Below are 26,120 nucleotides of genomic sequence, written 5' to 3' on the forward strand. Positions count from 1 at the left end.
TGCTCCTGGCTGCTTTTTGAGCTCAGACGAAGGAACAACGCAACATTAGTCAGTTGTCTGGCAGAAAGAAAAAAAAATACAAATCAGAACCAGCAGACAACATTGATTTACACGCAAACAGGCTCACACGTGCACATATTTTCTCCTACAGAACACATCCATCAGTGATTGGCTGAATTGATTTATCAGGAAGCATGGCTGGGGGTGTCTGCAGGGCGGACGGAGAGGAGCAGGGCTCTGCATTCGCTTAAGAGGGAGAGAACTGACTCTTTGCCAGATTAGCTTTTTAGATAACAAGAATACTGCTCTACTCCAGCTCGCTCAGTTTCCTCGTGGCTTTATGACTCCATGCTGTAGTAACCATTGAGTGGGCTGCAGGTAATTAAGGAGATGGTGCACTAATGTTAAGTGTGCAATCCTAAAATGAGGTAAACATCTCCGAATTGCACTGCTGGCTAAAAATGCGACGTGGTTTCAGTTTGTGTGAAAACATTATCATTCCTGCAAATAAGTTAATCCAGCGGATTCACCCCGACTACGATCACATGTTTCTGCATTACTAAACTCTCACCTAAGCATTTATGCAGCTTATATGTTCCATCATTATGTCCCAATGCTGTCATTCCCGCAACCCCCCTGAGTCAAGCTGTCATTTGGGCGAACGGTTCGTCTGTCTTGCTGGCCATCATGCAGTGACGTGCTGTCGGTATTAAAACACACGGCGACGGCCATTAAAAAAAGACTGTAATTTGGAAAAACATCCTTTTATTCAGGCGTCAGGGCTTCAGCTGTTTAAAAACAGTATTTAATATTCTAATTAATGAATAAAATGTGTGCCAAAGTAAGATGTTTTTTTTATATTTACTTTTGTTTCTTTTTCTCCCCAAGTGGAAGTTAACTTCACGTCCTCGAGGGTCAATGAGGTCACAGTTTCAAGATGACAACTTGTAGTAACAGTGCATGCAGACAGAGGGCGCTACATCACTGAAGCTCTTTATTGCTGGAGTGGACATTTGAAAAGAGAGAACTACATAAGGAAAGACAGAAGTGGGAAGGAAGGACGGAAGGGGACAGGAGAAAAACTAAACAAGGACTGGAGTGGGGACAATTTAAATAAATGTAACATCTTTATTATTTCAACTCATCAGCCAAACAGCACAGAGCCTCAGGTGCTTTTTCTCCCAAACAACTCTCCCTCCCCCATCACGTCTCATGGTTGGATCCAGGCCATTGGCTCCCTCTCCAGCAGAGCACTACCATCACTGACCAGCAGGGGCAGTGCAGCTCCCAGCATGTGGCTGGGGACAGGTGAGCTGGTTATCAAGGTGTGCATCTGCAGGCAGCTTCAGTTTCAGGATGATCACATGACCATGCTGAAACTGGTCATGTGATCAGTTTCCCGCTCCCTCTTGTGGGAAACAAAAGAGGGAGTAAATGCTTGTGCATAAATGCTTCATATCATCATACAAAATGTAGAGGAAAAATTCATGGCGATAACAAAAAAAAATGGAAAACTATTGTATTTATTCAGGCTATGTGAAGCAGTTGAAGCAATCATAAATGTTCTGTTACTAATCACATTCTTGCCACATCGAGGCCAAAGATGTGGCATTATGACGTGGGCTTACAGAGCTCAAACAGAAACGCATCATGCTCTGATTTAAACAAACTCAAAAACAGATGGGACGAATAGTCACTGACATCTGTAAAACAACTTCAGGCCCTAAAACTACATGGAGATTTAATGTGATGCTATTTTATGAACCATTAAACTGCTCTTAAGTTACCACTGGATGGTTATTTATCTCAGACATTGCCACAATAGTTGCAATAGTTGAGTGGATCTGAGACGGTTGTGGTAGAGCTGCATGTTGTGACCCTGCACTTTAGTTGAGAAAAATTAGAGCTGGGCTGTGTTATGATCCTGAAGACTTTATAGATAATGATGAGTTTGAACCACTGTGAAACGGAGAAAATATCGCAGGAGCAAGTGCAACTGTAGAGCTGTGAGTTCACTGTATTTATGTTTGATGTCCTGCTGTTAAAGTGGACTTGGTTTCCTTTGCATAACGTTGTGAATGACCGTTATTGTGCAATGATGACTGTCCTCAAAGTATTTTGGAACTGAAGTAATTAAATGATGTATTCATTGGTGTATATTGGTGCAGAAAAGGGCTGAGTACACACACTTGTGGTGCTCCATTGGTTAGTTTTTCTAAATTTGAATAATTTCAAGACTGTAGAAGTGCAGCTTGGGCTTGGCACTTGTTAAGCAAGTTGTTAAGAGGTCAATAAAGACGTCTACTGTGAAAAGGAGATTTTATCTGATTTATAATCTTTTTTTAAATAAAAAGATTCTTAAAATACAGCTTAGTGCACAAATCAATTGTATTTCTCCCTTTTTGGAGTTGAGCAAATGCAGAAAGCTAATTATTTTCTAAGACAGTGCCACCAACATTGATGTTATTTGAAGATGTGATCTAAATTCCCAAGACTAAAATAACTAGACTGCATATTTTAATTATATTGCTTCGTTTTTTCATTATTATTCTACTCATTTTTCAGGCCAAAACTTTACCCAAAATCAGAGTTAATCAGTGATTGCATTAAGTATTAAAAAAAACAAAAAACATTTAGCTTCAAACATGGAAAAAAACATTTTTCTGCTGTAGCCACAGTAACAGCCAAACCAGCAAACTGTGACTCATCAAAAGTCTACACTTCTTTCTCCATCTTTGGCTTTTTGTTTCTCTGTCAACAACTCTCCTCCCCCTCTTTCTTTCAGTCCCTTCCCCTCCTTCGACACTTTCGGCGCCCTCCGCCCCCCTCACCCCTTTCCTCATCACTGGATACAGACAAATACCCTCAAATGCCCCTCCGGCTCATCTTTAGCCCTGCCCATCCCTCTCCGGGCACTGTGCCCAGAGAGAGGCAACATGAGCCGGGCAAGAAGCCCCAGGCAGAGCCCCACAGCAACACCAGCACCCTGAAAAGAAGCTCTAAGGGAAGAGAGAAAATGCAGAAAATGAAACGAGAAAGAGGGGAGAAAGTGAAAGGGTGAAAAGACGGTGGAGGAGTGGAGATCAGCATTAAAGGAGGATGAAGAGATAAGAGGAGGCAAGAGTAGGACAGACATGCAGCAGAGGAGAGGAGACAAAAGGAGATTAGAAAAATAGATAGATCAATAGACGGAGAGATACAGATAGAATCAGAGGAAGAAAGATGCAGAGAAAAAGGAAAATGTGTGAAGCGGAGAGGAGGGGGGAAAAAAGGGAGAGCTGGGCAGACAGCCAGCTTTCCCCCGAGAGAGAGGTCAGAGCAGCGGACACGTCTCTGGAGAGCGCGTGTGTGTGCGCGTGTGCACACACTGTTTGTTGTGAGTGTGGTTTGTGTGAAAGACGGTGGCAGCAGAGGGAAGGGGAGCCGAGCTCAGAGGAGAGCAGTGGAGCGCAGAAAGGAACGGTGCAAGATTTGTATAAGAAATAGTCTGAAAAGAGACCTCAGATGATAAAAACTGTTTATATGCTGCATAGATCTGTGTTTAAAGACAACACATTTAAAGGCTGAGGCTTATTTAGTCCATGTTATTTATTTATTTTACCCAACAACCTATGAAAACCAAGTAAAAATCTCATTTACAGCACTGTTATTCATTGCTGTAAATGTTTTACAATCTGTTCACATGTGCAATCTGCTATCTCTTTTTGGTTTTCAAGTTTGGTTTAAGCCACATGTGTCAAACTCGAGGCCCGGGGGCCAAATATGGCCCACCATAGCTTTTTATCTGGCTCTCTAGACTCTAAAGGGGCACATAGACAGAACCGTCAAGATAACAGTCTGCTTAAATATTATTCTATCAGTCAAATCAAAGCAGTTTCTATCTGTTTACTGCCAAATTACTTCAAGCAGTCCCTCCACTTTCCTGTGAATTATCATAACAGCGAGTGATTAAAAAGTTGCATTTCCCATTGCATATAAATGCAGATATTTCTAAATTAGTACCACAAACACTGATTTTTATTGCAAAAAAATCCCCAAAACAATCACAAAATCCTGGAGGGACTGAAAAGATGTTCAATATTATTTAAGTTTAAGAATTTATTTATATTTTTATGGATTTTGGCAATAGATTCTGGCACAACCGGCCCTTAAAAAGCATTCATGATCTTGATTTGGCCCAAAATGTAATTGAGTTAGACATTCCTGGTCTAAAGCATTTACAGTTATAAGTGGCCAAAAGTTTTTATACCCCCTGAATCTTTGCATTTGTCATCTTGCAACTATAAAACTAAATGTTTTATTAATATTGTATGTGTTGGGCCAACACAAGGTAATCCATAGTCGAGGGCTTGTTTTTAAATGTGTTACAAACTGAGTGTGACATCTGTGCAAGTACATAGTTTACTCTCATTATCATAAACCAAGGATATAGCAGGTCAATGAACACTATCTGGAGGCCACAGCATTACATGACCTTGCATGCCACATGTGCTGTAATTCTCTCTCACACACTTGCAATCAAACACAAAGCTCCATGAAATCCTGGGGGCCTCTTCAAGGCTCTTGGATTGGTCATGGAGGGTTTGGAGAAATGAGGAGGGAGGAGACGATAGATGATGTTCAGAAAAAAAAAATTAGAGGGTAAAATAAATTGAGGAAAAAAAGTCCACATTGAATCAAACACTAAAGTTAATGATATATGCATCTCATTTAAATTCTTGACTATCTGAGCTCACATCAGGAGCGAACTGAGGCCACATTTGTTCAGGCAAAGCATTTCAGAGAAGCTCAGACAGAAATATGCAGCCATTAAAAGTTTCTAAAAATAGCACATGCGGGTCATATTAATGTTTTGATGCTATATGTTCTGAGTTAGTTTCGCACCAACTGTGTCTGTAGCCGAAGATAAACAAGTTTATAAATGCAAAAATAAAACAGGACAGTTTACACTTCATAATAGGATTGTAATACCAGAAAGAAGCAAATCTACATAAATAATGCTTCCATAAGATTAAGAAGTCAGAATACCCTGAGAAAACCTAAATACCCCCCAGGAGAACTTTACACAGAGAGGCTCCAGCCTGGATCCAAACCAAGGACCTCCTTTCTCCATGGTAACGGTGCAAACAGCTGCCTCATAGTGTAGCTCTAAACGGTTTTCCATTTTATTTCTATTACCAGCACAAGCTAATTGTGATTCTAAACATCATGTTTTTGAATCTTATTGTTCATTCTGTGAAAAATATTTCTAAAAAGTTCAGTCAGGTGTCATGAAGGCTTCACTTCTTCTGCTTCTGGGTTTTATTTGGAGTCTAAAATACGTTTGTGTTGCACATGTTTGCTGTTTTCATGTGGATAAAGTGAGAGTATAAACATTGAGCTGGGGGGGCGTGGCCAGCAGCGCCTTATTTGTATTTAAAGTGACAGGATCTCAAAATAAGAACTGACCAGACTGAAATCTCATTATCTAACTTGACTTGGTGCACAATATGTGATGAACATGTTTTGTTTTGCCCATAGATTTGTCTGAACCTGTTCAAGGAAGCATAATGGATCTCCTTTAACAACTTTTAGTTCAGCTGCATGAACGTACATCTTTCCCAACTCTGTCTGCGCCTCCTTGTTTGTTGTAATGATTTAATTTGTATCTGTGAGACAACATTTCCCACTTTTACCACTGACATGAGGGTTAAAAACATTTTTCCCAGCTCGTGTTGCAGCGGAGCATTGTTACGATTCTCGTGACCGACAGGATCTGAAGTGAATTTGAAGGTAGTTGCATAAAACTGGCTACTGACTCACTTCATGAGTCATCCTCCTTCTATAACAATTTCATTAATTTTCCCACCAACAAAAGCATGACTACGAGATAAAGAACGTTATGTTTCTTTTTGCGTTTATGTATGTGTCAGTTTGGAATTTTTCAGCAGGGCCTAAGCACTTGTACTTGTGCATTTGTGTGCTTTCTACATCTGGGCTTGGGCAATCTGTTTTAAACTTGTGTATTCTCGAGTGTGGATGTGTGTACCCTGAACCCAAGCGAGATCCAGCGAGCATGACGGAGGATGACAGCTTGATTTATGGCAAGGCTATAAGTAGAATGACTACTGCTACAGAGTGTGTGTTGCATATGTGCATGCGTGTGAGAGGAAAACACGGCAGAGAGAGAAGGAAAAATGGCAGGATGGGAAGGAAGGATCACGCTCAGAAAGAGGGGAGAGATGGAGATGGCGAGAGGAAAAGGGGGATGCAAGGAGGAGAGAGATAAGCTGAGCATGGTGGAGAAGCGGAGAGGATTGATGGGGGAGAGGATGATTGGAAAGGAGAAGGAAAGGGGTCAGAAAGGGCTTACTGTGATTGGGAGAGGAGCACCAAGTTACTTAGCTAGATATCCCAGATATAAAAACTATATGCATTAAAAATATTTTTTAAAAGCACAAGAGAAATTAAAGATTAGCTGATGCTTGCAACTTTGAAATGACAAGCTTCCTGCTGTTAGAGCTGTACCATAACCGGCAGTCAGCAATTTTGTGACATTAAATGATAAAGAAATAAAAGTTAAATTGTGATTGATTCTGCTCTGCAAATAACACAAATTAAAAAAAAATACTTGTTTGAAGAAATGCAAGCACTGCATGGAGTGCTGTATATTTTCTACAGCTAATATACAGCTAATATTTTAATATTAGCTGTAGAAAACAAAATGTTTACCTTCTTGACCAGGACTTTCAGGCCAGTATGGGGTTAATTTAAAATCCAAAACAGACAATTTAACTGATAGATTCTCCATATGCAGTCAAATCTTATAAAGTTTCACACATCGGGGTAACAAACAGCACAATCTTCAAACATAATTACTGCTAATTTCACTTTTCGACTCTTATCTTCACTTTACTCCTGTAAAATTGTCCTGTTCTTTCATAATTTGAGCAGAAAATTTCTCCTTTTACTTTCTTGTCCAAAAAATAAGACGGTTTGGAAGAAATAATACGGACTAACAATGTGTTGAGGACACAGATACAGAGCTGGGAGGAGGAAGGAGAGGCTGAGAAACCTGAGCAGCAGAGGTAGATGGAGAAAGAGAGCGCAGGCTTTGATCTATCTGTTGGTGGGAGCTGGTTTTGGCATCCAGCCAGAAAACCCCACAGCTCTCACACAAACACACACACACACACACACACACACAGAGACACACACACAGAGGCCAAACAGACACACACTCATAGTTAAGGCTCCAGAGCTTTGTTGATTATTTCTGCTGGGAGGATCAAAGACTCTCCATCCTCAGCCTCCTCCAGCCATCCATCCATCACCTAACTGTCATCTCACAAGTCCGTCTGTCCAGACGTTCATCAAGCGGGTCATCTATCTTCCCATCAGATGAAATAAGTGCGTCCATTGTTGTATAAATCTAACTCTCCCTTAAACTGACCAGATTTTTATTTTTTATTTTTTGTTTTATTTCAAACACTTAAAATTTCAACAAAAACAAGAATGGAAAATATAAAAATCTTAGTAAACCGTTTCTAGCAGGAAATATCTAAGACATTAAATGGACAGAAAAATCTAGAAGTTTTTCCTTTGCTATAGATTGTTGCGCATTTGACAATCAATATTATTTAAAAAAAACATGTTAAATGACACATTATAAAGACTGTCGTGGAGAGTTTCCAGTGTCACCGTCATGACACAAAACTGTGTCACCTATTTATGGAGGATTAACTGAACTGCTTGTCATGTAAAAGTGCTGTGCAGACAGGAACTGCACCACAGTAACACGATGCACATGCAAACCGAATGCACCGATCTACTGTTGCATAACCGACGCAGGCATTGCCGCAAAATCAGTTTCCTGTCCGCATCACCCTGCAGATTATCATTTTATGACAATTACACTCTAAATGTTGGATGAATGAGCTCTTGTCAATTTAGGAAAACCTGGAAGAAATTCTGCAAAAATGTCTTATAAAATTCAGTTGCAAACCTTATTGATGGGGTAATGGTTATGAATAGAGAAGAATTAGGTTTATGTTTAGGAGTTATTGGGCTAAACTGTCTGACGAAAAGTAAGAGTGTACGTTGAATTCATATCTGTGGGTTAAAGTGGGAAAATATTGTTGAACGGGACGTAGAGTGACGTCAACAGCTGCCACCATCAAGGTCAGGATCGTGTGTTTTGTACGAGAGACGATTCAGAGTCACAGCAACATCTTCAGCTGTTGCTCAAGCTGTGAAGAGGTCGTTATCACTCACTTAGCTCTTTCTGTCACTCCCTTTGTCTTCATTTCTTTCCTTCTTGTTGGCTACGTTGCTGTCTCTCATTTAGATCTTGCTCTTCTCGGTTTGGAAAGTGGTTGTGGCTCCTTAAAACGTTCTCCTGTGTTTTTCCCCCTGTTGTCTGCAGCAGTCGGCTCCAAGCTGAACCAGCTGCTTGTGAATTCTCTCTGTGTGTCTTTCTTTCTGTGAGCTGTGGAGCCTGAAGGTCTAACCCCCAGTTGAACTCTGATAGGTGTGTGTGTGAGTCAGGGCTGTAAACTCTGACCTTTGACCTCAGGCGCATACCTGTCTGATATTACATCTATCTATCCATCTCTGTTTTTCGCTCTGTATCTATCCATCTCCATCTTCCTCTCTCTTTCTCTCTCAATCTCCATCCAGTCTGTTTTCTCTCTGGGGCTCTGGTGCCTTAGGCCGGATGTAAGGGTCATTAAAAAGGAGTGTGTGTGTGTGTGTGTGTGTGTGTGTGTGTGTGTGTGTGTGTGTGTGTGTGTGTGTGTGTGTGTGTGTGTGTGTGTGTGTGTGTGTGTGTGTGTGTGAGAGCAAGCACTCCATGCTGAAATGGAGGGCATTGGCCCTTCCTCCTCTGTCTGAAAAGGAAATACCAAATTACTGAGGTTCTCTCTCCTATTTGCTTTCTCATTTTTCTTTTTATATGATGGACAGATATAGATATAGATGAAGTTAGCTTATACTGCAGCAAAGACCAAAACATTTTTTGTACTTAAAACTATAAAAGGTTTTTTGCCCCTTTCAGAACTGGACAGGGAAACAGTTTGCAACAAGGTTTTGTGAAGTATTAGTAAGTAATAAGTATCTTACCTCAGGGAAGCATCAAACAAAACTCTAGTCATTCTGTTTGCTCAGGCTCTTCAATGGAAAGATAATCTTATGAAACTAAGCTCTAAATGATAGTCAACCACACTGTCTTCAAATGGGATACTTACAGCTTAGAAGTACTCTATATAACCCTACTTTTCTTTCCATAACCCCATTTGTGCAAAGTCTGATTCTGAAATTTCAAGCACCAATTATCTTTACATTCAAAATCTGGCTAACTCTGTTGGTTCATGTGGATTCGAGTGCCATGTTGTGTAAAACTTATACTGCTAAAAACACATTTTGATAGCTGAAAATGGGTTTTTAACACAATTTTAATACTGCAAAGTATTGCCATGTTTGTGTTTCTGTAGTTGTTTGGGGTAGATCTCATATTAAAAAGCCTTTTTTACTTCAGGACAACTGCAGCTATTAGTAGCAGAGCATTAATAAAAGACAAAAACTTATATTGGTGAGTGAATATTAATAATCTAATCCAATGTAAGTAGAAATGGCAGTTCAGTCAAAAAGAAAAACATTTTCTGTTTTCTTTTACGGCAAAAAGAAGCAGGAAGCCAGTAGAGAAAATAAGGAGGAAAGGTTGTCTGTGTGCTGGAGGTGTGCCATGGTGCCTGCCAGTCAGCCAGGCCGAGCTGAAGGGCCCCTGCTGGGGGTGGAGGGTTCAGGCGAGCCCCCTGCCTCCACCAGCCAACTGGAGTGTGCTGGGAAACAGAGGAAGAGGAGGAAGAGGGAGAAGAGGGGGGGGGGGGGTGGAAGAAGAGATAATGATCCTGAGAGAAGAGGTAAAGACGAGGAAAAAAAGGAAAAAAAATGGAAGTGGACAGCCGTGAACTGCAGAGGAGGAAGAGGAGAATGTTGTGTGATGCTGATGCAGAGAGAGAGGTGGAGAATTTAGACCTGGAGCAGGAATGCAGGAGGAATGTAAGGAATGGAGGAGTTTTCCTCCGGCTGCAGACAGAAACGGAGGGAGGGCAGGAGATCCTGTCCTGCTCCTGCAGAGCGCTGCGCGGCCACAGTGGTCGCTTGTGCTTTTTAATCAGATATGCAGATGTTTTACAGATAAAGATCTGCCTAATCATTTTTTTTAAATCTGTCACATCGTTTATGGGAATCTTAAATCAAACAAAAGTTAAAAAAAAAAAAAGAAAAAGAAAATGTAAGGTTTGTTTTTGTATTTAGTCCATGCTACTGGCAATTATTACTTAAGCTTGTTTTGCACTCACTGTTTACTGCCAGCAAATAAGAAGTGATTCATACTAAAGCTACCAGAATTTAGTGCTTCGAATAATTTAAAAGCAATGACAAAAAGCAGGGAGGGAATGTAGCTATATATATATATATATATATATATATATATATATATATATATTTAATTAGTAGGGTTTTTTTTTGTTTTAGCTAAAACAGCAAAACAGGTCTTTGAACTTCTGTTTTTCTGCTTCTACATTCGTGCATGGAAGCTCGTCTTCTGTTTCACATGTGTACCTTAGATTGTCTTTAATGGGGCTTTTGCAGAGGGACTAGAGTCGTTTCATTGTGGTGAAGATGAAGTTTAAAGCAAGCAATGTTTTATTTGAGCAGCTCATTCCAGCAGGAGGCTTTTATACGATGAAAACGTAACACAACAAACAAACCAGAACCTTTACATCACAAAAGCTGTAAAGTCACAATGCCGTGCTAACATGTTCATATCGCTCAATCAAACTAATGTAAATATTTTGTTAGTTTACAGCTCCAGACCTTGACTAAAGCTGAAAGGTTTTTTTTGTTTTTTAATGGGAAAAATCTACAATCAACCTAAACAAAACCCAGTGCTGTACTTATAGTTTTGTCAGCTGATTAGTAAATGGTGTATCTTAAAAGTATCTTAAAATGGAAATGTAGAGCACAACTGTAAACTCATTAAGAACTCCATTTAAATTGACAAGAAGACAAAAAAAGCCACTGCTGAATGAGAAGCAAATGAAGTTTAGCTAATGCTAATTCACAACACCTGTCATTTCAAGACACTTTATTAAAAAACATCTATTGAATCCAATAATACTTGCATTCAAATTACCCCGAAAAGACGTAGAAGGAGTTATGATTTCATAACATCTACATGACCAAATACTGTACGTTCTGTATTTCTTGTCAAGCTTTTGGTTTTTGTTTTGTAAGAGCAACAGTACATAATGTGCATCACATAATACATCACATAATAGCCCCATAAATTACACTAACGTTTGTGGCCATTATGTCAAAATGTGGAAGCATCACAGGGTATGCTTATTTCTGACCAGTGAGACTCTGTTTTATGTCGCCTTTTAATTCCTCTGTTGCATTTTCTACCTTCTCCTCTTATTTAATTTCTTTTTTTTTCCTTTGCACACACATTGGCATCACTCAGGAGCGGTTTTTGCCAAAGCCTCTAAACACAGCGGGACATCTTTGTTTTCTCCAGCTCCTCGCTCTCTTGGGGACCTGTGCTACATTCTCTTATTTGTCCTGTTTTATCTCAAAATGTAGCCACTCTGGCATATCTGTGTACATGTGCAGCGACGAAAAGCCCTCTCCGTTTGTCAGCTTATCCTCCCTAGATTTGGTTCAGGGATGCTCCGAGGGAGAGGAAGGAGATGACGGGGAAAGATTGAACCGAGAGCACGAGGAATGCGACGATAGACAATTGAAGTGGGGTGATTTCAGAAAAGAAAAAGCTTAATAATGGTAGATGATGGGAAAGGTGGAGGTGAAGGGGAGGTGAAAACAGGTCGCATGCATGACAGGAGAGGAAGTGGAGGAGGATGATCTGGTCACAGAGCTGTAGTCGCTCTTTATGTGGCAACAAAAATCAATAGGCCTGTCTGCATTCATGTATGTGCCTTTACTTTAAAAGTCCTGTCAGCACTATAATAACACACTATAGAATATACTAGATGTACTAACATATTGTAAAAGCAATTATTGAAACGGTGAGTTGACTCAAAACATTTGCTCCTCTAGCTGCAGCTACAAAAAACTGGATGAAACACGGATGCACAAAGATTTACATTTACATTTGAAATAAATGTAACATTTTCCTTCCTTCTCACAAATACGAAGTGCTTTGCGCACATTTCTCACATACGATTCCAATAAAATACACCAAAGATAGCTGTTGTAAAATGCATTGTCAGGATGAACTTTCACTGGAACAAAGTGAAGTTTTCTTTTCTCTGTTCAAAGACTTTCCTTCTGGTGAACTAGATCTGCATCCAGCTGTCGTGGCTAATTCTCCCCTTGGTTTTGCAACATCAAGCCCGCAATTCCAGAAGTTGTGGAGTAAAATATTGATACATTTTCATCAGCGACACACTTCACTGTTGATGCACAAAAACAACAGGAAAAAACATTAAAGTACACATAAGGAAGAAAGAGCCGAAATGACTTCTGATTCTGATAGATGAAGCCTGGAGGGGTTCTCAATCAGCCGTAAATGCATATGTATGACTGATCAAGCTTGACTATTTGTCAGAAGGACTCTTTCATTCATAACTTAGCGCAGTTCATATAACATTTATACCCTAACAAAGGAATCTCTTAGCATCTCTGGTGTTTTTCTATCACTTTTCTCTCAGATGTTTCCCCCTTGTTCTCCTCTTTGACTTGTTTCCTCTCTTTGCCTTCCCTGCCATCCATCTTTCAGCTTCTCCTCCACTGCCTCCCTCTTCTTTTCTTCCTGCTTGCCACACACACGCTGGCATGCTGACACTTAAACTAAATGCACTCACACACACACCCTATTCCCTTACTACCTCCTCTCACCACCCACATAGAAAGGAGGACACATCCAGGCCACAAAACATACACACACGCACACACACTTGCACTCACACACAGAGTACTTTCAGCGCTTTCTTCTTTACCATACTCAGCAAGATCAGATGTCAAGTCGACTGACACGGGGCACACAAAGGCAGTGTTTTTCCCCACACCACGCTCTGTTTCCTCCTCCCTCTTATAGAATGTGTGCATTTTTTAAAACCGTCTTACAAACACGGACGTGCACACCTATTTTTTTATTTTTTTTCCCCGTCGTTGCTTTTTAGGGGAGTCGGTGAAGCGATAAAGCAAAGAGGAAAGGACTGATGAGAAAGGGAAAAGTTGAAGATAAATATAGGAACGCTATAGTCTGACTTACAGCTACACATGTAAGCGGAGCATGCATGCAGGATGCAAGAAGCGGTTTGAGCATGCAACACACATGCACAGGAAAGGGCAACATGAATAAATGCATTTCAAGCATGAACTAAAACCTCCATGCACCAGAAGTCTCCCACACACGGGCAGCCAAAATGGTTTAAGTACTACATGCTTACATGGGCCACGCAATTAAATTAGATGCATTCTGTTGTAGGCAGCATATATGCATGCAGAATAAACCTTTTCAGTGCTGCAAGGGAGACGTGTTAACGCTTCTCCACATGGAATGGCGAATATAGGAAGTATGGATATAGCATAATCCCAACAGAGACTGCTGTGCTGTGGTTGCTGGTGCAGTTCAGCGTCAGAGTTAGAGAAGTCAGACCTTCCTATATTTTCAGAGAAATAAAACCTGGAGCATATTTTCAGGTGGAAAAGAAGGATATTGACAAATTAGATGCATGAAATAAAAAATTTTGCTGTAGTTTTAGAAGCAGTACTTTTTACACAATAGAATATAGTCGGTCTACTTTAAGATTTATATGAAATGTATTAACACAAGGAGCTGATCAACTTATTTCATTTGAACTTTTATTGTGGTTTTGTTTTCTCTTTGTGAGCATGTACTTTGGTTTCTAGACATGCAATCGCTGTCAAATGTTGATTAAACGTAAAATGCTCAACTTTGAATACACAATTAAATCGATTAGTATAAAATTTCTATTCAATATTATTAATAATCCCTGAAAAGTCTATCTAATTAACATCTGATCTGATGCTTTTCATGCTTTTGGTCACTGTCCTGTTAAAAGGAATGTCCAAACTTTCACCGTAGGATGAAAGGAAATCAGGATCACTGCACTCATTTGAAGCTATGGACACAGAGTGGTCAACCTAAATGCCTCCACGAGAAAATGTTAACGGTCAGATGATGCAAAGACGGAACTAGTTGGCCAAAGTGATAAGAAAAAATGTATTTTTGGAAATAATTTCAAAACTAAGACGAATCATCTAAGTGTGGATGGAATAAATACCTCTTACTCATTCAGCTTCACCTTAAATAACAGCTGTAGCCTGTGTGCATTATTAGTTGAAATAGTTTTTATTCACAACCCGCTGGTATTAAGAGTCGGCTTTTTTTAAATGGAAAGCAGTTGTGCAACATGCATCTACAGATTTTTAAACATGAATGCATATAAAATATTCCATTCCACTCGTTTCACAATGAGGCTCTTATGCAGCAGCTTCAATGCCTTGCTCAAGGGGAACGGCGGCCGGCGATGGAACGGAGAGTGGTTTTCATTCATTTGTTCGGCAGCCTTCCAGTGAAAACCACGCAGCGTTCACCTTACGGCTACTACTGGCCCTGATATATATTTAAGTGCAGGCTGCCATCAGCTGAACACACAAAACACACAGAGCAACACGGCCACAGAGCATGTGTACAAGCCAGATTTGGCTCCATCCTCATGTCTGCCATATGGTTGATTCCTCCCTGCTGTGCAAACCCTGCAGGCCAAACACTCTGTGCTCGTGTGTGGGAGTCCGATTGTGTGTGAACGTGTAACGGAGCCAGCGAACAAAACAGAAGCAAATCAGAGCAAGAGAAAGAGCAGAACAATATCTATCAGGATGTGGTGTTGTTCTGGAGGAAAAATTATATCTGCAGTTTCAAAATGCTAACCGTGTGTCATTGTTCAAGTAAGGCCAACAGCAGCAGTTTACCACCAGCCTCAGTCATTTTTAATAAGGAGGCGCTGGATCAAACATTAATATCCTCTTTGTTGGGATGCGCAGTGCTGTGGTGTTTGGATACAGTTGTGTGAAAAAATTAGGGCACTCTGTGAAAGTGTGTTTTCATTAAAAAACAGGACGGGTGGGAGGACTCAATTTTGACTTCTTCTCTACAATAAATTGAAACACCCTCAGTTTATTCCAACTTAAAATGGCAAAAACAGGAGTAGAACATAAACACTTACTATTTGGAAGGAGATTTGCCCTCAGTTTGGTACAAGTAAGAGTAGACGCCATGTTGACATCAAAAAAGCTGCCATATAGCAGATTGTATCTGCTTTCTAGTGGATTAAATAATTTTATTTTGTTCAACTGTGTGGGAAAACGGAGAAGATTTTGTCACAGTTGTTAAAGTCCAGGTCTAATTGTCCAAGTAAGTTCACTCTAAAATGTGAGAGAGGCTTTCTTTTTTTCCTGCAGTGTTGGTAGAAATTAGGGGATAGTTGAAAAAAAAAAAAGAAAAAGCGAGAGAGAGAAAATTATGCTAAACGGGAAAGTTGGGTTTCTCTACTTGTCGGTGTGGTTGAGGTGTGGATCTCCTCCCAAACCAAAGTTAGCACATTAACACATAATACGAATCATTAAAGTAGAAGCCAGAAGTTGTAGACGAGCACTAATACATTTCTTCCGACGTGGTTTACTGTGACCACTGCAAAACCAAAGTTTACACCACAGCAAGTAATCAAATGCACCTGGTGATCTGCATCTCAACTAGTTCACCAAGCTAAACTTCTTCAGAGTGAAAATTTGACAAATGTGTTGGATGTCATTAAAATGATTTGAGCAGCATAAAATTATGCATTAATATATAAGCATTGAACAAATTAACTATGATATCTAGCAATAGGGATTTTTACCGATGTGTTGACGGGGTTTGATTAAGCATGTGAGATCAGATTCCTTTGTGTGACTGTAAATATATTAACTAAACTAAACTGGTTTGCACAGTGTTATAAATAGACATGACATCCTGTTTCTCAAATTGTACATGTGAGGTGGATTGAAAATGTTTTTTTTAATTTTTTTTATGAATTTACCACTGAAACCTTAAATAGAACCGATTTAATTTCAGCTCATTCTTCGACAATTGAATTAGTCAGATTTTGACTGGCCAAATAAGAAACCCTACCTTACCGTTTTCCTGTTTGGTCTGAACCTGGTAGGATTTATTCAACAAAACCCAGCTGATGTTCGCAGGAAAGTGTTTGGCTAAAACAACAAACTTTTGCTTGTGTTTTTGGCTCAATTGTTAAATGTTAAAACTGTTGTTTTTTTGTTTTTTGTGGTCTGCAGAAACTGAAAATGCCACCGTTTTATTCTGGCAGCCGAGTTTCTGACATACACTGTTGTGATGACGGCATGGACGCCTCTGGGTGGCTGCATTTGAAAACTCACATTTTCCCCTGAAATGATGCCTTCGAGACTCGAGCTTTTCAGACAATAGGAGAGGCCTCTGCAAAATCAGATTCGCTCAGACGTTGCTAAGAGTGCAGCACAAAAGGGATTCTAGGAAGTACGTCCAGATTCAAAGTGGAAATTTATCCTGAAGAAGAGACAAAGCAGGTCGTTAAAAATGCTTTCAGAACAGACGGGGCCAATGGTCCATCCTGATTTTCCAGACTTTTAAGACATTGTCCTTGGCAGAAAGCAGGACTGTCTTCATGTTGATCTCCAATGATTCTCTGCTTTCATCACTCCTACAGGTTAGTCTCAATAAATCTTTACTTTGGCCAAAACAAAGCATCTTTTTCAAAGCTAGTCTCTCAAAATAGCTCTTTTATCAATCTCCAGACTGTTGTTTTGTTGCGTTTTTATATAAAGCCGTCTGCAGCTAAACATAAAGAACATAATTGAGCTGCATAACTATATGCCTTGCTGATGCTCAAAGGAAAAAACTCTGATTAGCTATCTTCAAGTTACCTTTAACTTATTGGCTTGGTAAAACAAATCCCACTCTGACCCAAAGTTCACTTTTGATTGGTTGATCCTTGTTGACATAGTGCAGAGTGAAGCAAGAGCCGTTAGAGCTGAACACCGAAGAAAGCTTTTGTTACTTGAGTGAGTCAACCAGGACTAATCCTCAGATGGACTCCTGCTGCAACGCCAAGTTTATGTTTAAATAAAACTCTGTGAGCAGAGAGACCACCGACGCCGCCGGTGGTCTCTCTGCTCTGTCTGAAATTGAACCCCGTGGTGCAACCGAAGCCGTGCTGTTCAGATGTATATTTCACCTGAAGAGACGGGTCTAAAAGAGAGCTGCGTATCTGCAGAACCTGCAGGTCCTGGTGAGCAGCCGATGCTACATTTGGATCGGACCTAACATGCTCTTGTCCCATTCAGATGCTGGAAGGACTGAGGTGGATTTTATGACAGGCAGCTTCTCCATCCAAACAAAATTGCCTTTTTGTCATAAGTCCCCAAATTAAACTTTAAAAATGGTGTAAAGACTTAAATGGAGACTTGATCACCTGTAAGGTTTTGTGAAACATAGTCTTCGAAATAAAAAGAGTGAAAAAAAGCTGCATTATTTACTGCAATTTACTAGCTCGACGTTATTCAACCAGAAGTGAGTCGATGTTTATGTGATATTTATTTCTCTAATCTTTTGTAAACTGTTCAGTCTATTAGATTTTGAACATTTTTTGCCCAGGTAATATAAAATATCACTGTTGTGAATGACTTATCTACAGATACAATTTAAAATTCCGACATTGTTTTATGAGTTGAGTCGTGATTTGCTACGTCGTTGATGTATTTTCCAGTGAAAAGAGAAGGTAGTCAACTTTTATCTGCCTCGGTTTGAAACTAACCGGTGTGAATAGGTGGCATTTCAGCGGCTTGCTCCATTCACAAATTTCAAACGCATGCAGATCTTCATGGAGACGGCCGGCTGAGGAAGATGCTCTGATACAGAAACGAAGAGGAGGCAGTGAGAGCGGAGAGGAGGGGGACAAGAATGAGGTTGGACAGACAGCAGCCTCTGTGAACCTGCATAGGCAAGCACAGTCAAGCTGCTTTTGTGTGTGTAAGGGTGTGTGCGCGTGCATGTGTGTGTGTGAGAGAGAGGGAGAGAGAGAGGCAGAGAAAGCGGGAATGTTTTGACAGCTCAGAGCCATCACAGCAGCAGAAGGCAGAGTGTGTGTGCGCCTCTGTGCAAGCAGGTCTTGTGTGGCTGTGCATGCACTGTATTTTTGAGTGAGTGTTTCTGCATCTGAGTGGAAGACCAAAAGGAGAGAAGGATCATTACATCCATCCAGAAACAAAGAGGGGAAGGAGAAGGCTAGCATTGTGGCCGTGGATGGAGAACAGTTAGACGTGTTTATGTCTTCTGCATGAAAGTGAGTTTGCGTATATGCCGCCATGCAGGCCCCATCATGAATCAAACGTTGAGCACCGCTTATCCACACTGAACGGGAACACATGAACTCATGAACCTCGGCCTTCTTCACCTTCAGCTCATGGTCTCACTGGGAGCTGCCCTCAACAAATTTGCTCGTCTGAAGACGATTCTGAGCAGCTGGAGGTGAGATGTTTTGCTCAAGGGCACCTTGACTTGACCGTATTATTAAATCTCTTTTTTTCTTAAAGTAGACCATTACTAATTCACCTTCCCTGCCTTTTTTCCCAACCAGGCTGAGCGCCGGCGCTGTTGACTCTCCAGTCCCACCATTTCTTTGAGCTACTGCCCCCAGGCTACAGCTGCAGCAGCTGACGGCGTTTGACTGGGAATGATGGTTTGTCTCATACAAAAAAGTGCTATTGTGAGCCAATAATTTTAATTCACCATCTTTTGATCATCAACTCAAACCGAAAGTAATAAAATAACGGAAAATCGAGCACCTACGACCTCACCAGAAAGCAATGAGTAAATGGCTTCTGTTTTAAATAAAGCAATATAGAAGTCTTCTTAGATTTAAGGCATGACAACAAAGTGGGAAAAAGCTTAAACACACTGTTGCTCCTTCAGCATTGAAAAACCCAAAATGACCTCTGAGAAAATATGTAGACAGGTGCAAACATTACAAAAAAATGTCCTTGCAAAATACCAAAGTAAGAATTTGTCGGCGTTGGTGTCCTTGTAATACCTAAAAAAAAATCCAGTTGTGGGTTTCCCATCAGCTCTGTGTCGTATTTGAATCTTCTTTTATTTTGTTTTTGTCACCATTGATTCAGCCAGGTTCACAGCTCTAAATTGCAAAGCCTCATGGACTCAGTTTTAAACCATATCTGTGGTCAGGTATCATTCTCCTGACCAAAAACAACATACAACAAATTTCAATCTAAACTTTCTGATCAAAATCCTGCAGCTCCGAAACACGTTTGACTATTGTCTTGTTCCTGACCGTTGAGTGCTTCCTTCCTTCCTTTCCTCATCCTTCTCTCCACCTGTTCAGTCTAATTACGAGTGTTAACAGCCCAAACTTTTGGTCCGTTTATTTTCTTTCCTTTGATTTAATTTTCCTATTATTATTTTACCCCGGTGAAGCATGTTGTGGTATTGTCAGACTGATTGGGAAGTCTGGTGTCTTCTGCTGGATGGTGTAACATGTCGCTCTCTACCAGCTCAATATTGCATGTTCAGTCCTGTAAAATTAATTTATTTATATTGCTGAAATCAAACCGTGTGTGTGAAGGGCTCCAAAGGCGGTTCTGCAGGCAAAGACAGTGTCATCAGTTTCTGAGCTGACTGGAGAAGCTTGAAGATGGATACAAATAAAATATTACATTTTCCTTACAAACTCAGTATTGAGTTTAATAACCGTACTTGTCTTTTACCGCTAGAGCCACTCACAGCATAACTATTCTGACGATTTTCAGATTTGGTTCTTTGTTAGTTGAACATTTTCCCAAATACTATTACAATAAAGATGTTGAAATCTTGTAAGAAGAAGATCAGTCAAAAGGTGTGAAAAAGTGTTTGCCCCCTTCTGGATTTCAAATCTTTTGGTTTAATCTTTCAGAACATTAAACCAATTTAAATATTATTTAGGAACAAGTTTGGTAATTGAGAGCTATCAGCCTGGAAGAGGAAAGGGTTACAGAGTTTAAACAGTTTCTTTTCTCCAACTTTTTCCAGGAAAAAAAAGGAAAACTGTGGTATTCCACATGGGATTCAAAGACTGAATCAAACAAGTTCCAGGAAAATGAGATTAAGAGTTGAATCTCCCTCCCACAGCCCGTCTTATACATGCTGCTGGCTTTTCCTACCAGACAACCAATGCACACCAGCAAACGGGCAACACAAGTGTTTGCTGTTTGACAAGGGTGCATGTGTGTCCTGCCCTTTATAGGAGGCTAAAAAAAATTTGTGTCCGTCTATGGAGGTTAGGTGTGGGGCGGGGGGGAATGGCATGCGTGCTAACAATGTACCTGCGTGTCCCCTGTGTCAAAATCTGGCTAAATCAAGTGAAGCATGTTGTGTATGCGTCAGGCCAGATCAATATGAGCTAATCAATAGAAGAAGACAGCTAGAAGGACCACAGGGGCGAGATGCACACACCTGGTGTAAATGTAGCCCTTGTTTGTATTCCACACTCGGTTTCCTCCCTTATTTTCTCTCATTTCTACTCCCATGTCTCACTCTCACCGTAGTTCTTCAAATATTGTATTTTTTCAACCTCTTTCTGGCACAAACACACACTAGCTATCTCTCTCTTACTTTTTACCAACCCATCTGACTGTACATTCCCCTAAACTACATTTTCTTTACGGATACAAACACTCTTGGTCCCAGATACAAGAGCTGGTTTTATCTACCAGTTTGTGAAATAAACGATGATGTCACTAAGCACTGTTTTTTGTATTTATGCGAAATTTACTGGCAATCTTTACAGTTAATATTTGCATCTGAATGTAAAAGACAACTTATAGCAAAATACTTTCTATTTAAATTCTCATACATGAATTTCCTTTGAATAATTCATTTAAAGTGTTTTTTTCCCCATTTTCAAATCTTTTAAAACCTCAAGAAAAATTCCAAGGTTAAAAAAAGAAATCTCGATTTGCGTGACTACAAGGATTCAGTCTTTCCTAAACGCACGCTTTGCTGAAAACCATTTAATTTCTTCATAATTTATTCAAGATTTTTAACCTGTGTAACATCTTATCTATTGAATGTAGATAAATTTTACTAATAACCAAAACAGGTGCGTGTAAATGAATTGGGAGCAGAAAAATCATTAAATCAAATCAAAAGTATTTATGACAAAACATTTCAAGGTTACAAATACATCCACTGTATATTTAATAGCTTGGTCGGCTCTTGAATTTTTACAGAACTAATTCAGCTTCGTTTTCCTTACAAACTTAAAGATCTTAAAAATACTGCAAAAAATCTATTCTAATGCAAATGGATACTGACTTACGAGCCAAGCCAAAAACAGATGGGAATAAGCCTTTAGTCGGTGCTTCAATGCTCTGGGTCTCTGTTAAATTCACTCAGCATGCAAATTGACTGTAATTCACTTACTGAGTGATAAGAGTGCTACTCTGTCTCAGTAATGCCTTTATACGCTGAATATTAAATAACTCTATGATGGAAATGTCCTCATGGTTTGGATATCCAGTTTGGCATAATGTGGGCTGACCGGGATGTTGTCTTTGGTCCGACTCAGTTTTGTACAAAATTATACATCCTTCATACATTCAATTGTGACTATTTCATGCAATATCACAACTCAAAATCTCTTTCTTTGCCTCAAAACGACTGAATATAAATTGAGAAATAAAACCTGAAATGTGGTTTTCTTGATGTTGCTTCTTACTATTAAAGTCTCACTATTTTTCTTCTGTTTGCTCAGATTCAATATTCAAATCTTCCTTTTCTGTATTTTTCAGATCTGACTTTAAACAACTCATCTTTTAGCTTGTTAACTTTACATTAAATCTTTTCTATGACCACCAGTCAATTGTATTGAATGCAACATTGAGATCCAGTAAAACTAACATTGCAGACTCTATGGCAGTAATTTTGTTTTTCAGAATAAAAGTAACTTTGGAAAAAACAACCTTTCACTATGTATTAAACTTAGTTTTTATAAAGTCTACTGTGGTATTATAATCTTAATTGTCTGATTTCTTTTGGATGCAAAAAAATAATTTGAAGTAACAGAAATAAAAGTTTAAAAACATCAGTGTGTGTATGTGTAATTAATCTGTATAGTGTTTACTCAAATAATTGAACTTCAAACTTAATGAAGGTCTGCACATCATTACTTTTCTTTCAACATATGTTTGCAGTCTTTAACCAATTACATTTCTGTCACTATTGTAGAAACCTTTGAGAGATATTGCTTTAGAGATTTGGAAATCTCTAGAGCAGAGCCCTGAAATGTTCTTGTTACGATAAAATCTGCTCGTTTCTTATAAAATATCTGTTAAAATCCATGCACTACATGGTTGCAGCAGGGATATTTTTCCTTGGGCATTTCTTTCTTTTTTTTTTTTTTTTTTTGCTTAAAAAGAGCGTGACAATTTTTAAACAAACTGACGCAGGAGCTGAAAAGTTACTCTTTATTGATGCTTGAATGACAAGTTCAGCTGACAGGAAGATGGAGAGAGACAGGCACGCAAAACTTGTGAGCGCATGCATTATGCACATGCACCTTCAATCACACGTGCACAGGAAGACAAGCGCACACAAGCACAACACACCTCCCACGCTACCGAGGCACCGACTCTCCTGACAAATTGGAGCGTGCGCGAGCCTGGTTTGTTTTTGGCATTACGGCTCTGTCACATTTTTGTCAGGGCTGTGCGCGGTTTCATAGCGAGACAAAGAAAGCTAAAAAGAACACCCATGTTGTTCTCCAATCCCGCGTTCTCCGTCTGTCTCCGTCCTGCTTTTTACTGATGCTGCTCGTTGGGATTGAAGTGGGAATGTGGAGCAGAAGTCAGCATCAGATGATGCATAATTCTTAGTGTCCTATTGTTACAGCCCAGACTGTTATATAATTCAGAGAAGACATCCACATTTTGATTGCAAATGAAGCAGTGTCCTATGGCTTTAAATAAAAGATTTAGTGTGTTGTCTTCTCATCCAGTCTGTTGGAACAGTTTTCTGAATAAAATGCCTAATGCTTCGCATGAAAAGTTAGATGAATTCACATGATTATAGCTGAACAAAACAATGTGCTATTCAAACTAACCAGATGCAAAGGGGGAAAACCACAAGCACAGGTAAATCTAATGTCACTGCCTCTATAGTAACATTAGTAAAAACACTCTTGAATTAAAAGGAACAGAATTGCTCTTTTCTTTCTTTCTTTTTTTTTTTGCTTCTCGCAAAAGTCAGATTTATTTGACAAGAAAAAGCGAAAATAGATTTTTTCCTTCTGCAGAAATGAGAGTAGTCTGGCAGAACATTGCCACATGGATGCACTCAACAAATTGATGTCAATTTTCTGGTATTCGGTTATTTTAAAGGGATCCAGGACTAGCCTAACATGTTGGCCTAAATATGTTGTAAACTCAACTTAATTGTTTTGTGACACATAAAAGTTAATTACTTCAAAAATTATGCTGCATCAACATTTTCACGAGTTTTCTGTTGAAACAAACATGATTAGCTTGTGATCTACTGTTTATTTTATTAGACAGAGCTAACAACATTAGCAGGAGCTAAAACCATTAACAGGAGCTAAAACCATTAGCAGGAGCTAAAACCATTAGCAGGAGCTAAAACCATTAACAGGAGCTAAAACCATTAGCAGGAGCTAACACCATTAGCAGGAGCTAAAACCATTAGCTAAAACATCTCCATAGACTGAATCTGAGTTATCTGTTGTGATTTGCTTTCAGCATTTAAATTATGTGCTGAGAAACTGAGTTGATGAAGAATATTCATGTTGGTTGTGCTCAGAAATCTTCATTTCTACTTCTACTTCTTTTCGGAAAGATTTTTCGAAGACCAATAATGGTTATTTTTGGTGTTACTGCCTTGTTGTTGAAGTCAGACATTTTGAGTTCTTCACCTACATTGAGAAACGGCTCATTACACTCAGAAAATGTGCAGCTTAAGTGTGTGTACGTGTGTGTTTGCCTAAAATGTCCAACTGAAGATAATTAGCTTGTCCTGCTGGGCAACAAGGTATGAGAGAGGCATAGGTTTTTGCATAAACACTCTGTATTCGTGTGCCAGCTATTGTCGAAGTTTAGGCCTTTTTTTCTAATGGAAGAGTTTTGGTGTGTGGGTGTGCGCACTCAGACGGTATTTTAACACGGCTAGCCGACTTCTTGCAGCCCACAGTTAAACAGTGACTCACAAATTCCTCTCTCACTCTGCCTCGCTTTCTCACCATCATCGTTTTTTCCCCCCTCTGTTCTTTTTCACTCCTTTTTTTTAACACATTTCACTGGTTTTCTGACATTTTCTTTCTCTGACATGCCTTCTCTCCCTCCCCCCCACCTCTGTAGGTTTGGTGCTGACTATAGCAAACTTTAGGACAGAGGTGCTTCCCCTCCGCCCTCTCCCCATCGCCTCGCCCCCCTGCTGGCAAAGCTCCTGTCAGCCCCAGACCCAGTAAGTAAAAATACTCCTACTCTTGATTTTTAACTTGTCTTTTAAGTAATTGATTTCCCTTTAATTTACATATGTATTCATGGTTGAAAAGTGTAAGGCCTTGGGCTTCTCCTCATTTGCCTTGCCTTGCACTTAACACTTTTTTGTTTTAAAATTCAATCACCGAAATACTTCTGGTTTAGTGTGTACACTATGTGCCAGTATTTGGGAACTTCCAGAATCTATATTGCGATGACCAGATTGTTTTGGAGCATTGGAGCATTTGGAGCATCAAGGTTGACATTCGAAATTACTTAGTCTTCATGGTGGCTCACCGCTAAAAACAGAACATTAAAATGGAAGTGAGGCACCAATAAAATCCCAGTAAAACAGATTTAATCAACTACAGTTGGTTTGATAGCTGTGACTGAAGAGTTACAATGTGCAATGTTCATGGATTAATAAAAAAAAGGTGCCACCTGATCAAATTGCCTTAATTTAAACCAAAAAAGTTAGTTATATATATATAGCTCTAATGTAATATTGATTATGGATGGAGTTACAATAACTCCATCTGTCTTTATGTTGTATGATATTTCTATAGCAGACAGCTATTTTTGATTCATAGATGTAAGAACAGTTTTATGCTTTTTTTGATATTCTGATCTTTAAGTTTTTTAGCAGTTTAAGAAAGTTTAGAATAACTAGAACCATTAGTTCAGAGTTAAAGAACAGTAGTAATGATTGTCCTTTCAGTATCACCAAATCTTCATAAAAGCCATAAATTTGATGCTTTTACACACAACTTTACCAACATGTAGATTAGAAAGAATAAACATAGAAAAGAATCAGCTTTTAGCTTTGAGTTTGACATGTTCAAATAGCAAAATGTCTGTAGTCAAAGTTTAAGGATTTAAGTTGTCAAAGGCGTCTTGAAACAAGCAGGACAAATATGAGCTGCCATGTTTGTGATATGCAGGTTTGACTCTAAAGATGTTATGTAAAAGCCTGTGGAATAATGTGTCTGCTACACATTAGACCATTTACTCATACCAGCTAGTAGTACTAATTGCTCCAGGAAAAAAAAAAAAAGAAACAAATGTAATAAGCTTCGTACAAGCCCCCAGTCTCACATGCTTTCATACAAAGAATGCTGTTTCCCCCAAATCAAAGCCCAAATCAAAAGCAAAGCCGAATGTTCTTGTCCGTAAAGAAAAAAAAAAGTTTCCTGACGCACAAGGGTGCACACGTACAAAACCCCCGAGGGCCCCAGGGACTTCAAAGAGCCGTCTACTGTACCTCAGCGACACCTCAACACCAGGTGCCACAGAAATGAGGAAGGAAGGAGGGAGAGTGGGTAGAACTGGCTCTGGAGAAGGAGGGTGAATGCCAAGAACAGTCTTTGGGACGATGGTTAAAAAGAAGAAATAAACAAGGTCAGAATCGAAGCGAGAGATAGAGGAAATATGTGGGAGTGAACAAGGTTTCAGAGAGAAAGAGGACACAGAAGAACAGAAGTGGAGATGACGACTGGAGGGAAAAGAGAAGT

At 39.6% G+C, this 26,120-nt stretch overlaps 1 protein-coding gene across 2 annotated transcripts in view; it reads left to right on the forward strand.

Annotated features, from left to right (window-relative positions):
- The window catches only part of wnt5b (wingless-type MMTV integration site family, member 5b), a 74,013-nt gene that overhangs the window by 9,989 nt on the left and 37,904 nt on the right, over positions 1-26,120 (forward strand). For both annotated transcript variants that reach the window (XM_008400745.3, XM_008400747.3), the window contains exon 2: positions 24,487-24,592. The gene's annotated coding sequence lies outside the window, so the exon portion shown is untranslated. The remainder of the gene's footprint in view (positions 1-24,486; positions 24,593-26,120) is intronic.

Source organism: Poecilia reticulata, chromosome 23, assembly GCF_904066995.2.
Source record: "Poecilia reticulata chromosome 23, P_reticulata-male-v2, whole genome shotgun sequence".
Lineage (NCBI taxonomy): Eukaryota > Metazoa > Chordata > Actinopteri > Cyprinodontiformes > Poeciliidae > Poecilia > Poecilia reticulata.